Below are 14,858 nucleotides of genomic sequence, written 5' to 3'. Positions count from 1 at the left end.
GTAGAAAAAGTCTCCAAGGAGCAGTGCTCTTTGAGTTTAGAAGCTACCAAGAAGGGGCAAGGCTAAACGAGGCCAGGGAGGAAGACCGGGTGGAGCAACTGCAGCCCTGCGCTTTTTGTAACATGACTCATGTGTAATAAAATAGCACAACCAATAGCAGCTTTCTGGTTTATTTTCTTGAGGGGATGGGATAGACAATGGGCCCTTGGCACCAGGACTCCTCACATACACATGGCCAAACATTTGCATAAATTTTAGAATGCTACATTACCTGTAATGATGTAGAGAGCCAGAATGGTGTAGTGGTTAAGAGAGGCAGCTTCTAATCTGATGAGCTGGGTTTGATTCCCCACTCCTTCTCCACATGCAGCCAGCTGGGTGACCTTGGGCTTGTCACAGCCTGAGAGAGCTGTTGTGACCAATCAGAGCTCTCTCAGCCTCACCTAATTCACAGGGTATTTGTTGTGGGGAGAGGAATTGAAGGCAATTGTAAGTGGCTTTGAGACTCCTTATGGTAGTGACAAGCAAGATATAAAAACAGCTTTTCTTTCTTTTTCTGATGTGCAACAGTGTTCAGCAGGAAGATGCAGGTAGGTATATTCCAGGATATTGTTTTAATTGTTGGTTTTATATGATGGCCTTGTGAGTTTAAGGGGCATGTTAGTAATTTAACTGTATTACCTTATTTTTAAGCAACTTTGATGGGCCCTAATTGATGGAAATGTGAACCAGAAAAGAGAGAGCGGGAGAGATTGATAAGAGAAATACATGGATAGGTGACAGATAGATACATAGACAGACAAATTCATACAAGTGCTCACTATTCCTGTGCTTTAGCTTGTGGTAATATAAATTGTGACTTCTGCAGCCATAATTCCAGAAGGATCCAGTGAGGTACAATTATCTCTCCTTGGTTTTACTAAAAGAAACAGCAGTTGTACCTGTGGCTGCTGCAGACCCAATGGAAGGGGCTGGAGAAGAGCAGAGGGAAGGAGAAGAGCAGAGGGAATGATAACTCCTCTGTACTTCTGCTAGAACTACACAACACGCCTCTCAGGAAAGACAGGAAGTATAACATATATATATAGCAGCACCGATGTTGACTTCTGCCATGGCTGCTTGTGTCCTGATGTTGGAATTCTGTCACCATCACTCATAGGAGATGCTGTTTCTTAAATAGCAACTTGCAGAACTTGGTGATTATGGAGCCAGTGAAATATGCCTTACATTGTTCTCAGCAAATTATTTTGAGCTACCTTTATTATTTTGTGAGGTCAACTCAAGGTCTTTCCTTGATTTTTCTTAAATTGATGCAGCCTTAATAAAGGGGTATACATTTCGTAAATAAATGTACAAAGAATAGAGGGAATGAAATCATGCTGCACATACAATGTTGTTGTTTCCATTTGTATTACTTGTGCATTTTTCCTCTGAATGTAACCATCCCATTTAATAAACAGGACAGCATACGTTCACTTTATGTATGAACCCCCTATTACCCAAAATAGGATTTTTCATCACATAAGAAAATTCAAGAGGAATGATATTTGCAAAGCAATTATAGGTTTTTACCGCACTTAAGTCAAATGGATTCTTACAGTAATTATACCTGGTGTGGCAATACAAAAGATAACAATTTTTCATATATGGGATAAGAAACAGTCCTGCAGTTTGTATCCTTTGGGTGAGAAATTTAAGATGATATTACCTGCTTTGTTTGGAAGGATGCATTTGATCATTTGAATAAAGAATTGGAGAGTATGTATCTGTGTATTACAGTTGTGGCTAGCATCTTTTTCAAGTGAATGTTTTTCTGAAATGTAAACTATTAAAATGTTTTAAAAATGTTGAACAAAAATTAAAATATTGGATGCCGGTCTGTAATTATGTAAAAAACCAATTAGTACAACTGAAATTAAAATAATAATTCAGTTTCTCACTGGACACAGAAGTACATCTTCACTCAAACAGTCACATTAGTATGTGCTCAGAAGCCATAGTTGTTTTAAGTTACCACTGCGCTATGGTTCAATGGAAGTGGCTTAGTCCCAGATTTGATCCCCAGCATCTTCACTTAAAAGGACAATAAAGTAGGTGACATGGAAGACCTCCACCTGCAGCAGTTTATATTCCAATCCCAAAGAAGGGCAATGCCAAAGAGTGTTCAAACTACCACACCATTGCACTCATTTCTCATGCTAGCAAAGTTATGCTCAAAATCCTACAAGCTAGGCTCCAGCAATATGTGGACTGAGAACTTCCAGAAGTACAGGCAGGATTTCAAAGAGGCAGAGGAACTAGAGATAAAATTGCCAACATACGCTGGATCATGGAGAAAGCTAGGGAGTTCCAGAAGAACATCTACTTCTGCTTCATTGACTATGCTAAAGCCTTTGATTGTGTGGAGCACAACAAATTGTGGCAAGTTCTTAAAGAGATGGGAATACCAGAGCATCTTATTTGTCTCTTGAGAAATTTGTATGCAGGTCAAGAAGCAACAGTGAGAACTGAACATGGAATCACTGATTGGTTCAAAATTGAGAAAGGAGTTCAGCAAGGCTGTATACTGTCGCCTTGCCTATTTAACTTGTATGAGGAGCACATCATGAGAAAGGCGGGATTAGAGGAGTCACAAATTGGGATCAAGATTGCAGGGAGAAATATCAACAACCTTAGATATGCAGATGATACCACTCTAATGGCAGAAAGTGAAGAGGAACTAAAGAGCCTGTTGATGCAGGTGAAGGAGGAGAGTGCAAAATTTGGCTTGAAACTCAACATCAAGAAAACAAAGATCATGGCATTCGGCCCTCTCAATTCCTGGTAAATAGATGGGGAAGAAATGGAGATAGTGACAGATTTTATTCTCCTGGGCTCCAAGATCACTGCTGATGGGGACTGCAGCAAAGAAATTAAAAGACGCTTGCTCCTGGGAAGGAAAGCTATGGCAAATGTAGACATTTGTAGACATCCTAAATGTAGGATGTAGACATCCTAATGTAGGCATCCTAAAAAGCAGACATCCTAAAAAGCAGACCAAAATGTAGACATCCTAAAAAGCAGAGACATCACCCTGCCAACAAAAGTGCATTTAGTCAAGGCTATGGTATTCCCAGTTGCAATGTATGGCTGCGAAAGTTGGACCATAAGGAAGGCCGAGCATCAAAGAATTGAGGCTTTTGAACTCTGATGCTGGAGAAGACTCTTGCGAGTCCCTTGGACTGCAAGGCGAACAAACCGGTCAGTCCTAGAGGAGATCAGCCCTGACTGCTCTTTAGAAGGCCAGATCCTGAAGATGAAACTCAAATACTTTGGCCGCCTCATGAGAAGGAAGGACTCCCTGGAGAAGAGCCTAATGCTGGGAGAGATTGAGGGCAAAAGAAGAAGGGGACGACAGAAAATGAGGTGGCTGGATGGAGTCACTGAAGCAGTAGGTGCAAACTTAAATGGGCTCGGGGGAATGGTAGAGGCCTGGAGGATCATTGTCCATGGGGTTGCGATGGGTCGGACACGACTTCGCACCTAACAACAACAACAGCAGTTTCATATATGAACATTATCAGTGGTCGAAGTTCCACATTTTGCACCTTTTAAACTAAAAGAAATGCCTTCCCCCACCTATTTATGTGAAGAATAACATTCTTGATTATTAATGTAGCCCAAAATTAAATGACAAAATGTTTGTATCCACTGATTTAAATCTTTTGTATGCTGCCTTAGAACCATAACATTCACAACCATAACCATAACCATAACATTCACTTACTGCTGCTAACAATAGAGAATATAGAATATAGAAACAATATAGAAACAATCAACAAATGCACTATAGTCTGAAATAATAGAACAATAAAAACCTCAGTAGTAAGGATGTGAAAATCTCTCAGTTACCTAACAATAAAATGAACTGCACAGCCATTATTTCATACAAATCAAATAACGTATTATTGTTCATATGTCCTGTACCAAGGACCATGGACAGTTCCCTGGCTGGCATAGACACTGGAAGGGCGGTGTTTCAACATGGGAAGAAAGTGAAATGCCTAATCTAAAAGAACTGTAAGCCACAGACTAGTTGCAAAAGAAATACACATAGCCAGGTTTGTGTGATTTAGAATGTGTCATTAATCAGTGTAGCATGACGTCAACTTGATGAGCAAACAACATTTTGTAATTTCTTTGTCTGGTTTCATATTGCTTTATATTGAAGTATTTTATTGTATGCTCTTCCATCTTTTCTGTGAGTTCCCCTCCCCTGTTTTTGGAATGCCCTTTCCTTCATTGTTATAGACATTCCCTGATTTTCATACATCAGTCAGTTTTTCCAGTTTTTAACCTTAGTCTAAAGCAGTGGTTCTCAACCTTCCTAATGCCATGACCCTTTAATACACTTCCTCATGTTGTGGTGACTCCCAGCCATAAAATTATGCAAATGTTCTTTCACAGAAATTAAACCAAAACTGACCAATGGCATGATCAATTGTTCATGATAGTATATAAATTGGGTTTCTTTTTTTGCCAGGGGTTCTCAGTTCAGCTCTACCTCTCATCCCACCATACCGATCTCACTCTTTTCCTCTACTCCAGATAGATGAACGCTCTATCTCGATGTACCCCACAAGGCTACTGTGTGGATGGTACCCCCTGGCCAAGCAGGTTGCCTTGCCGCAGCCCCTGTGAAAGGGTCATTCGACCCCCAAAGGGGTCCTGATCCCTAGGTTGAGAACCACTGGTCTAAAGATATGCATTAAAAGAGCTGCTTTTGACTGTTCAAAAGGCTTTATGTACACCACAGACAGTCCTTGCACAGAAAGTGAGTGTTACTATGACCATATCACAGGAGAAGATCTGAGAGGCAGGCCTTAACTAAAATCATTATAGAGATATGGTATTTGAACTCAGACTTTCTGCTTCCTAGTTCTTGTTTGTTTGTTCATTGAAATTGTTGCACATCACTTTGCCCCTAGTGACAAGGCTGTGGAGAGGTTTGAAAAGGGGCGGGGGGGGGGAGATACCCCAAAGAACTCTCCAGGAGCCCACCCAGAGCAGAACCTCTGTGGGTAGAAGCAACCTCTTGGCTGCTTGGTGCCCTCTGGAAGCTGAAAATGATGGCCGTCTCCCCTCCAAGGAAACTTGGCCAGTGCAGTGGAAGCCTCAGAGTAGCAATTAGAGGAAGGTGTCCATTTCTGGAGGCATCTTTGATGGAAAGAGGGGAGGCTGACCCCAGGTGTTCTTATTCAAGTGACCAGGTGGGGGGGCATTCTTGCAATGGTCCTCCATGTGTTGGGTCGTCTCTTTCCATGAGGCAGCTGAGTAGTAGCACTGCAAGTATCTGTAGTGCCCCCAGGTGTGTTTCCTGGCTCAATTAGTGGCTCAAAAAGGCTCAGAATTTATAATTAAACCAATATAATTCAGTTCAAAAATCTTTAGCAAATGCTTTTTGCTCAAACCCCATTAAGCTTACGAGGTAGTATCTAAAGGACTATAGTTGGTGCATGTGGAGAATCACTAAATTGGAGCAATCTTCATTTTTTAAATCAAGCCAGAACTTATGTCTATCTATCAATTTTTATTTTTTTCCTTCCGAAGAACACATTTTGTCTTCCCAACAACTCTGTGAAAGGGAAAGTCCCACGGACACCTGGTAAGCTTCTTGGCTGAGTAAATATTTGAATCCAGGTTTCACTATTTCTAGTCCAGCACTATAAAACCCTGGGTCTCTTCCCACAAGATTATAGACATAGAAGTGGGAGTTTGCAGCAATTTTAAGGGCCTTTTGTTGATTTCTTCTTGCTCTTATCCACCGCAATATTTCCCAAATTAGATATGGACATTTCCATCTATTGTATTACTAATTGGTGCCAATAGTAGACAAGATCTGTATAATGTATGAAATTGATGTCATTTCTGTATTGACTAATAGTTGTAAAATTGGCCAGCTACTATTGCCAGTGTATGTTATCTGTCTAGCTGCAGCATACCTCCATGGACGTTTCAAATCAGAAAGTTGTTTGTAGCATTTGTAATGCTTGTCACTAACCATATGTATGCTGTATTCTAGGGTGAGCAGACAAAGGACACAATTGCTGAATGTTTGAAATTAAAATTCTCTCATCTAGGTTAGTGATTGTGTGTATAAGTAATGTAAATTGGAAATAAAATGTGCCTTTTCATCATAACAACAGTATTCCTGTTTGGGTTATCTGTCTATGTTTTGTCTATCAAACTGTTAGGCCTTACAGCTTTAAGAAAGCCTTTCATTACTTTGCAGCCAACGGGACCAGTTTGTAATTCATCGACTCCCAGTTTGTAATTCTATGTATGTGAACTAAAAACTAAAGTTCAAAGATAAAGTAAGCAGATTTTACCACTGTCTGCCAATGGTGGAAAATTCCTCCTCTTCTTCACAACTCCCAGAAAGATTTCTACATTGCCTAAGGTGAGGGAAAAAACACATGTATAATATGGAAAAAGGTTTGTGGCATGCAGTCCAAATAGCTATAAATACACAGTGACAAATAATGTTTGAGGTGACTTTCTTTCACAGAAGGGATAATATTGGCTTATTCATAGCCTACCTAAGAATGTTCATATAGAAAGTAGGCCTTGCCTAGTCTAAGAGCAGAGAAGTCAGTATCAGGTATAAAGGACATTAAGCCCTCTTGATGGGCCAGAATAATTTCTGGAGCTGCAAATGCAATAATAAACAAATAAATTCTGGAACTCCAAAATCCTTTACCTATATTTAATAATAACACAATGTATTGTTATCATTGAGTCAGGGTCCATAGAAAAGTAGATTTAAAATACTCCAATTGAACAAACATGGGACAGCATACTTATTTATATTAAATATTTTATTTAATATTAAATATTTATATACTTTCTCACATCAGAAAAATGAAATGTTGAGGGCCCACAAAAATCTATTAAGTACAGGACAAAAATAAATTGTTTGAAGTTATATACAAATATTTTAATGTTGATATTATTATTATGAAGAGCTAAGCATTTTTTTCAGTCCAAAAATTGTCAACTGCAGCACACAACCTCGCATTTTCCTTCCACAACTCTGCATCAGTGTTTGTATATTTTTGAAGTTGTCACATCAATGATAAGGCACTAAGATGGTCTTTCACTATTTTGTGGGAATGAATGCTTAAATTCACATTATTCCAATAATCAAAACATGTTTAAAACTTATATCTGCACGTGTGCCAAATAGTTTGCTTAAGTAACCATATAGTTTACCACTAGAAGGAGAATAGATAAACCAATCTGTTGTTATTGAGTCTCCATTGTTCATTTGCCTGATAAAATATTCTCTTTGCACATATTTCAATTTATCACCAGAAAGATTTTGCCCTTGCAACTCTGGGGAGATGGAATCTCCTGAACATATGATCCTTAGGTGTCCTTTCTAGCTAGCTGCCAAAATTAGGTTAATTTTCCCCCTACTTGAAAATATTCCTAGTTATACTGAAGAAGAAAAAAATCAAACTCCTCTAGTGGAAAGGTAAACCCTCAATTATTACACAGGTTGCTAAATATTGTACCTAAATATACAGAGTCTGAAATACTCAGCTAAGGGCCCATAAACGTGATCCCCCACAACATCATCCAGTTTCATCTGCACAACAACCTTGCGTGGTAGGCCTCAGATGCTGAGAGAGTGGGGGAGAAGAGACATGCATGGCTTGGCTGCCTATTCTCTCCAGCAATGAGGCCAGCCACAGCAGTATTTTAAGTGAGAAGGGGCTTTTCTGTGGCCTCCCTGTTGGCCTCCCATTAGGCAGAAGGGGAAAGCTTTCCCACCTCAAAAGGAAAGCACACCCATCCCCACAGACTCCTCTCCATTGCTCTTGGAAGGAAATGCTTCCCTTACCTGAGTCAGGGGCTGTTAGAAGCTTCCTTCATAGCAGGCTTGACGGGAAGGGAGGAGGTGCAGAATTCTGAGCAAGAGCAGCAATTGGCCCTGAGGTGGTGGAGTGGAGGGAGATTCCACCAATAGGAAGCTTCAGAACCTTCAGCATTTTGTCAGGGTGTACAGTCATGATTTTATGTATGTAGATAAAATTTCAAAATCGTTAATCTTATTCATTTGCTATACTTCAAATTGTGAAGTCTGTATTTTATCTTATATCCTCAAATATTTTGCACTTAACTAATTTTATCTTGTCAGTGCTGTGCTGAATAAACTGAACTGAACTGAACCAAATAGTTGACCTTTTAAAAGAAATTGAATTCTAAAATCAAAATTGGGGAATCAAACCTGGTTCTCCAGATTAAAGTTCATTGCTCTTTAACCACTACACCAGGCTGGCTCCCCCACAGCACCACGCTGGCTTTAGAATTTGCTCTAATAGAATGTGTATATTTGACAGGGTCCTTCTTTCTTTTGTTGTTCATAAACATTGCATACTTTAGAATTTTAGCACTGTCTGGAGAGCAGATAGAGCTACGTTCATTGCTTCCCATCACAAATTTTAACAAATATTTTTTTAAAAAAACCTCCTCCCTCCAAGATCTTTTTCTTCTTCTGTTTTTCACTCCCAGACTGATATCCTCTCTTATAGCTGTCAGACATTTTGAAACTACAAGGATAAATATTAACTGCCTTTCCCATTCAGCTGCCTTTACCATTCACGTCATTGATCCTACCCGTACAATTTACTGCATGGAACCATTCTGCTTTCCATCTCGAAAAGGGAATCCGTATATTTTCCCTGCTGCTTGGCATGGAGCCACTACGAAAATGACTCGTGAAAAGGAAACAGTCACCATATATTTAACTGCATGGAATCTAGAAGTGGCCAAGAACAGGGAGCACAAGAGATGTTTTCATATTATTATGCTCTAACGGGGACCACAGTTGGGCTGATTCCGTGACATGCTTAGCACAATGTTTAATCTAGTCCTGGGCAAGAATCAAAGAATTATTATTCTCCACAGCCAAGAATAAAAAGATGCCTGCTGAGTACTATTTTGCAGCAGGAATAAAAAGTTACCACCAGGTATCAACTTGCTCTAGGAAAATGACAGTTGCAACATATTTTGCCATCCTGCACCTCTTTCTTTCTTTCTTTCTTTCTTTCTTTCTTTCTTTCTTTCTTTCTTTCTTTCTTTCTTTCTTTCTTTCTTTCTTTCTTTCTTTCTTTCTTTCTTTCTTTCTTTCTTTCTTGCTACTATAGATTTTCTATTACATTGAGCACTTGGCTGAATAAAAATGCAGCAGCTGCAGAAAATCAAGATCTTATTCTGGACCAGGAGAGTTTTTCCCCCAGCTTCTGTAATTTTTAGAAACTTTTGTAATTCAGAATCCTAAAAATATATCTCTTAGATCTAGGCTAATGCCCTAATGCTTGGCTTGTTTCAACACCATTCCACTGTTTCTTTGATTTATGTTCTGATTCTGGTGGTGGCAGATCAGATGCTTCTGTAAAGTTGGTGGCAATAGTGCACTCAGATTAGATGTCACTACTTTGGAGCATGATATTCTAGTTAACTTTCATGGCTTTAACCATCCAAGAATTTGTCCAATTGGCTACTCTTGCTCTAGAGAAATTTCCCAGTTAGAGAGGGATGACCAGAATAATTATGCCACGTAACACTGAATGTATGACAAAGCTTGATTTTTAAAAGAAAATATCGGCAAACTGGGTTTTATAGCAAAATCGGTCAAATTTCCAGTTCTTTAAATCATCAGGAACTTTAAAACATATAGGATTGGTCCATTTTGTACACAAATTATTTTAGACTGTTATATTTGTTTCCTCTTGTAGAAATGTTACTTTGTGTTACTGTTTTTAAATCACAGAAAAACTAAAATTTACAAAAAAACCAAATGATCATTTGGCCTAATCCTGCAAGTATACAAAAGCAGACATGTTCTGAGCACATGCCCCTCTGTTCTTTCTCTTAAGCTCTGTAACACAAATATGTCTCTCTACCAGAATGACTTGCTACCTGGGATGATATTCAATCTTTACAAAGAGATTACATAGTAATCCCAAAATACACTCTCAGGACATTTTGGCAAAAAAGCCATACTCTGTCCAGGCATGTAACATTGTAGAATAGTCGGGGAACCTCTGATAAAGGACTATACATGCTGCATATTTTCTAGCTGACCACATCAGAACATTTACTGAGTATATCTGGTTTCTGTCAAAGCTCAGAAAACAGCAGGCAAGGTGGTCATTGGAGTCTGTGGTGAGCTGTGTGGAAATAAACTGGGGAAAGTTAGACAGCGGGTATATTTCTTTGCCTTTTTATGCATCAGGAGATTAAATGAAGACAGGGTTCCTTGAGTACAACCAACTATTTAATTTGCCACCTGGCACAGTCTTCCTTTGTGACCCTTGGGTGACCATTTAATCATGTAATACTTTGGTTTCCTGCCTGTCATGTGATTAAGATAATATAGCCCTATCTCATAAGTACAATGGGTTTATTATATTAAGACTGTCTGATTCACTGTTGATTTTCGATTGTCTTAACTCTTGCCTACATATGTAGGGTATCCCTGTAAATTTTAGATGCACTATCTTTCCCATAGTGCCAAGTCAATGCTGGGTCATGAAGCATTTCTAATTGATTGATTGATCTAATGGATGTGTCTGTCTGTCTGTTTGTCCGTCCGTCCATCCATCCATCCATCCATCCACCCATCCCATCCCATCCCGTCCGCCCGCCCGCCCATCCATCTTTAACAGTCTGTGTGACCAGGAAGCATGGCTCAGGATGATGCTGTGGAGAAGCAGCAGGCAATCCGTCTCAAGAACAGGGACAGGAAGTATATTCCTTCTCCTTGAAGGATGCCCAAATACACTTGAACTGTTTCATTTCTATAGAGAAAAGTAAAAATGCCATCCAACTCTGGTGATGACTATGCTATAGCTCTCTTCTAGAAATGCTATAAGACTTTTGGCTAACTTTCAATGCTCACAGTTAAGCACAAATGAAATACTTCCAAGACATTTTTACATCCTTATAAACAAGATTGCATACTTTATTAGATTTCCACACACACACAAAGTTAAAATTGTCATCCCATGCCCTGAGAATTAGGGCTGGGTTGGAGTCAGGTAATTTCCACTAGATATTTATACAGTTCCACCCCCCCTCCTTTGCAGAAAGTTCACTGCTTCAGAAAGAACACAGAAAATAAGAGGCTTAAGATGTCCATAAAGAAACCTCTGAAGATTGGCACTTAACAGCTGTGATAGATACATTAAACCAACAAGCTCTTCACATGAAATGTTTTAAACCAGACTGTGTATGTAAGTAGCTATAAACTGAAGAGGAAAATCATTGGGTAGCATTACCCTGAGCATCTCTCCAGAGCTCTGCCCTCTGCTGACACCTGTAATTACAAAGAACATTTTGCTATTGGAATTTCAGGTATCGCTAGCAGAACCCCACACCATGAATAGACCACTCCTGCTGCCACCTGCTCTGCTGTTATTGTCGGGTAGCTAATATTTTATTGCATGACTGAGATGAATGTATGGCACAGCCTAACATAAATATCGTTTGGTTGCAGTGTGTCATTTTGTGCTTGATCTCAAGTGGTGTGAGAGGCACTTGAGAACTATGAAGTCAGAGAAAGCCTGTACAGAATATCTTTGCTAACTTGCAACAGAAACAGGTGGGGAATTTCAGGGCTGTAACAGAGGTAATGGCATTTTATATTGTATTTTGTACTGCTTTGAAGCACATTTTAAAAACTCATTTATTTAGGCTTTCTGTGCATTTCATTTCTGCGATCCAGAGCAAATAGCAGAGTTCCAGAACAAAAACTAAATGAAAATAAGATTTTCCCTTTAAAAATTTAAAACCAATGGGCTTGATTTGCAAAGAGCACTTATCCCTGTGGATTGTCTATCAGGCCAGTGTTGGGTAACTGCTCTAAAATGTGTTGTCCTGGGCTTAGATGCAGCATTTGCTGATCATTACCTTATTGGGTGTAGCAGTAGCCTGATGGCAGGACGACTACAACAACTTAGACAGTGCCAACAGCAGTCAAACCACTCAGAAGCCAGCATCTATATGCTGTTACCCACGTGGGATCCCCATCTGTAGACCACTAAACCCATGGATCAAGGCCACATGGAGGCTAAACACATTTTTTTAGCAAATGTGGGTAACTCACCAGAATGCTGAAAAATTAGGAATATTTTTTAAAATACATGTTTTTAAAAAAATTGCTCCAAAAGTAAAGCACTTATAGTCAACTGTGGTGGCACTGGACAACAGGTCTCTAAACTGAGTCTGGTAGGAGCAGCTGCACAGCCTGGAATCTGAACCTTGTGACATCAGCTGTGCAGCCCTGGGCTCTGTGCTGGGCCTGGAGTTGGCCATTTGGGCATAGGCTCCATGCTGGTCACAGCAACCCAAGATCCACACTGGTCCTGGCAGTGGGTTTTCGGGGCATGCTGCTGCAGTTAATGCAACTCAGGAGCTATGCTTGGCATGCTGCCACCAGTGGACAGCCTAGAAGTTGTGCCAGGCTTGCCGGTGGTGGAGATGCAGGCCCAGGAGTCAAGCTGGCTGCAGGCTTGGCAAGAAACTGTGTAGAGGGAGGAAATTCCCTTCCCTTCAAGTATCACAGATCTATACTTGTTCATAATATATATTAATAACAGCAGAGTATACGAGTTGCAAAGGAATTGAGTGTTGATACACCACAGAACTGAACAGGGTCAAAAGAGGATTGTTATTAAGGACAATCATGTGTAGATGTATAAGAATTCTATTCCTAGTAACTCAGCCACTGAAATATACCCTAAAAAGAAATAATAAATGAAATATTACTTCCACTAAATACTTGCAGTAAAAAAATCCAAAATAATACAGAGTTAGAGAGATTTTTCGGGGGGTGGGTTCAAGAAAGCACTGGTTGCCAGTGCTACATTTGGTGCTCTTGGGCAGATCAGAACCTACTGGAGGTATAGAGTCTGGATCTGCCAAATTCCCCACCCCCAGCCCCAATCTCCCACCATAGAGAAATTGAGTGGTAAAAAAATGCCCCCCCTAGTGTCACTCTAGGAATGTCCCCTCATCCTTATCATAGAGATTAAGCAAATCACCCAAAAGTGGTCCTACTTCTTCCCCAAACTTCACTCACCCCAAGTACTGTCCCCAGAATCTTTCTAGGCAGTGTTGGAGTCAGTTAGAATCATAGAATCATAGAGTTGGAAGGGGCCATACAGGCCATCTAGTCCAACCCCCTGCTCAATGCAGGATTAGCCCTAAGCATCCTAAAGCATCCAGACAATTATAACAGTTATAACAGACAATAGCGTCAGGTGGGTAGCTGTGTTGGTCTGAAGGAGCAGAAGAAAGCTTGAGTTCAGTGGTATCTTTATGATCAATAATTTCTCTGAAGAAGTGTGCATGCACATTAATTAATTGATTGATTGATTGATTGATTGATTGATTGATTGATTGATCGTGGTTTTGGTTGACCTCAACCAAATGCCTGGTAGAGGAACTCCCTTTTGCAGGCCCTGTGGAACTGTTCAAGTTCTGTCAGGGTCCTAATCTCCTCTGGGAGATTGTTCCATCAGGTGGGGCTAGGATGAAAAAAGTTCTGGCCCTGGTTGAGGTCAAGCAGGCTTCCTTAGGTCCAGGGATCACCAGGAAGTTGGAAGTGATGGAGCGTAAGTCTCTTTGGGGGGGGTGTAGGCAGAAAGTTCACACCTTGAATAAAGCTTTGTTGGTCTTAAAGGTCCCATTGAGTTTGTTCAACAGACAATAGCTTCTTGATGGAAGCCTGCAGGAATAGTATAGGCTTGGGCAGACAATGTGAAATAGGAGGAGAGGGAAGAGGGTGAAAAGCCACATTCTGCCCCAAGAGAGGAAGGAAGCACACCTGAGCTGCAGTGAGGAGAAAAACACAGAGCCCAAGAAGGTCATACCTGGCTAGAAACTGGGCTGCTGGAAGAAACAAAGTGCCTAGCTTCAAAGCAATTATATCTACAACCTGGGCTGTTAGACAGCTTGGCCAGCCCTTAGAGAACCTGCATGATGTAGTGGTTAAGAAAGTGGTGAGCCAGGTTTGATTCCCTGTGCCTCCACATGCAGTCAGCTGATAATGCAGCCAGTCCTGATAATGCTGTTCTCACAGAGCAGTCCTGTCAGAGCTCTCTCAGCATCACCAACCTCACAGGATATCTGTTGTGGGGAGAGCAAAGTAAGCCGCTTTGACTGAAAAGTGGGGTATAAAAACCAGCTCTTCTTAAAACAATTTTTTCTTATATATAAACAAAATTTGACATCTCATTTCCATTGTTCATGTTGCATCTTCTATAAAGGGACAGAACTGACTACCAATTGCAAGCGGTTTCCTCTTAGAATCATAGAATCATAGAATAAAGGAGTTGGAAGGGACTTCATGGGTCATCTGCACTATGCAGGGCACTCAAAACCTTATCACTCATCCACTGTAACCTTTCACCTCCTTGAACCTTCACAGAATCAGCCTCTCCGTCAGATGGCTATCTAGCCTCTGTTTAAAAATGTCCAAAGATGGAGAACCCACCACCTCCCGAGGAAGCCTGTTCCACTGAGAAACCGCTCTGTCAGGAACTTTTAAATTAATTTCATCCCACTGGTTCTGGTCAACAGCTCTGCTCCACCCTCTATATGGCACCCTTTTAAATTCTTGAAGATGGTTATCAGATCCCCTCTCAGTCATCTCCTCTCCAGGCTAAACAGACCAAGCTCCCCCAACCTTTCCTTATACGTCTTGATCTCTTATTGGATATATTCTGGAACCAACAAAGTGCAATAATTTTGCGCCAATACAAGTGGGTTAAAATTCCTATTTAGCCATTTTGGATCCCCACTCGCTG

This window comes from Paroedura picta, chromosome 9 (genome assembly GCF_049243985.1).
Source record: "Paroedura picta isolate Pp20150507F chromosome 9, Ppicta_v3.0, whole genome shotgun sequence".
In the NCBI taxonomy this organism is placed as follows: domain Eukaryota; kingdom Metazoa; phylum Chordata; class Lepidosauria; order Squamata; family Gekkonidae; genus Paroedura; species Paroedura picta.
This window is presented reverse-complemented; position numbering follows the sequence as displayed.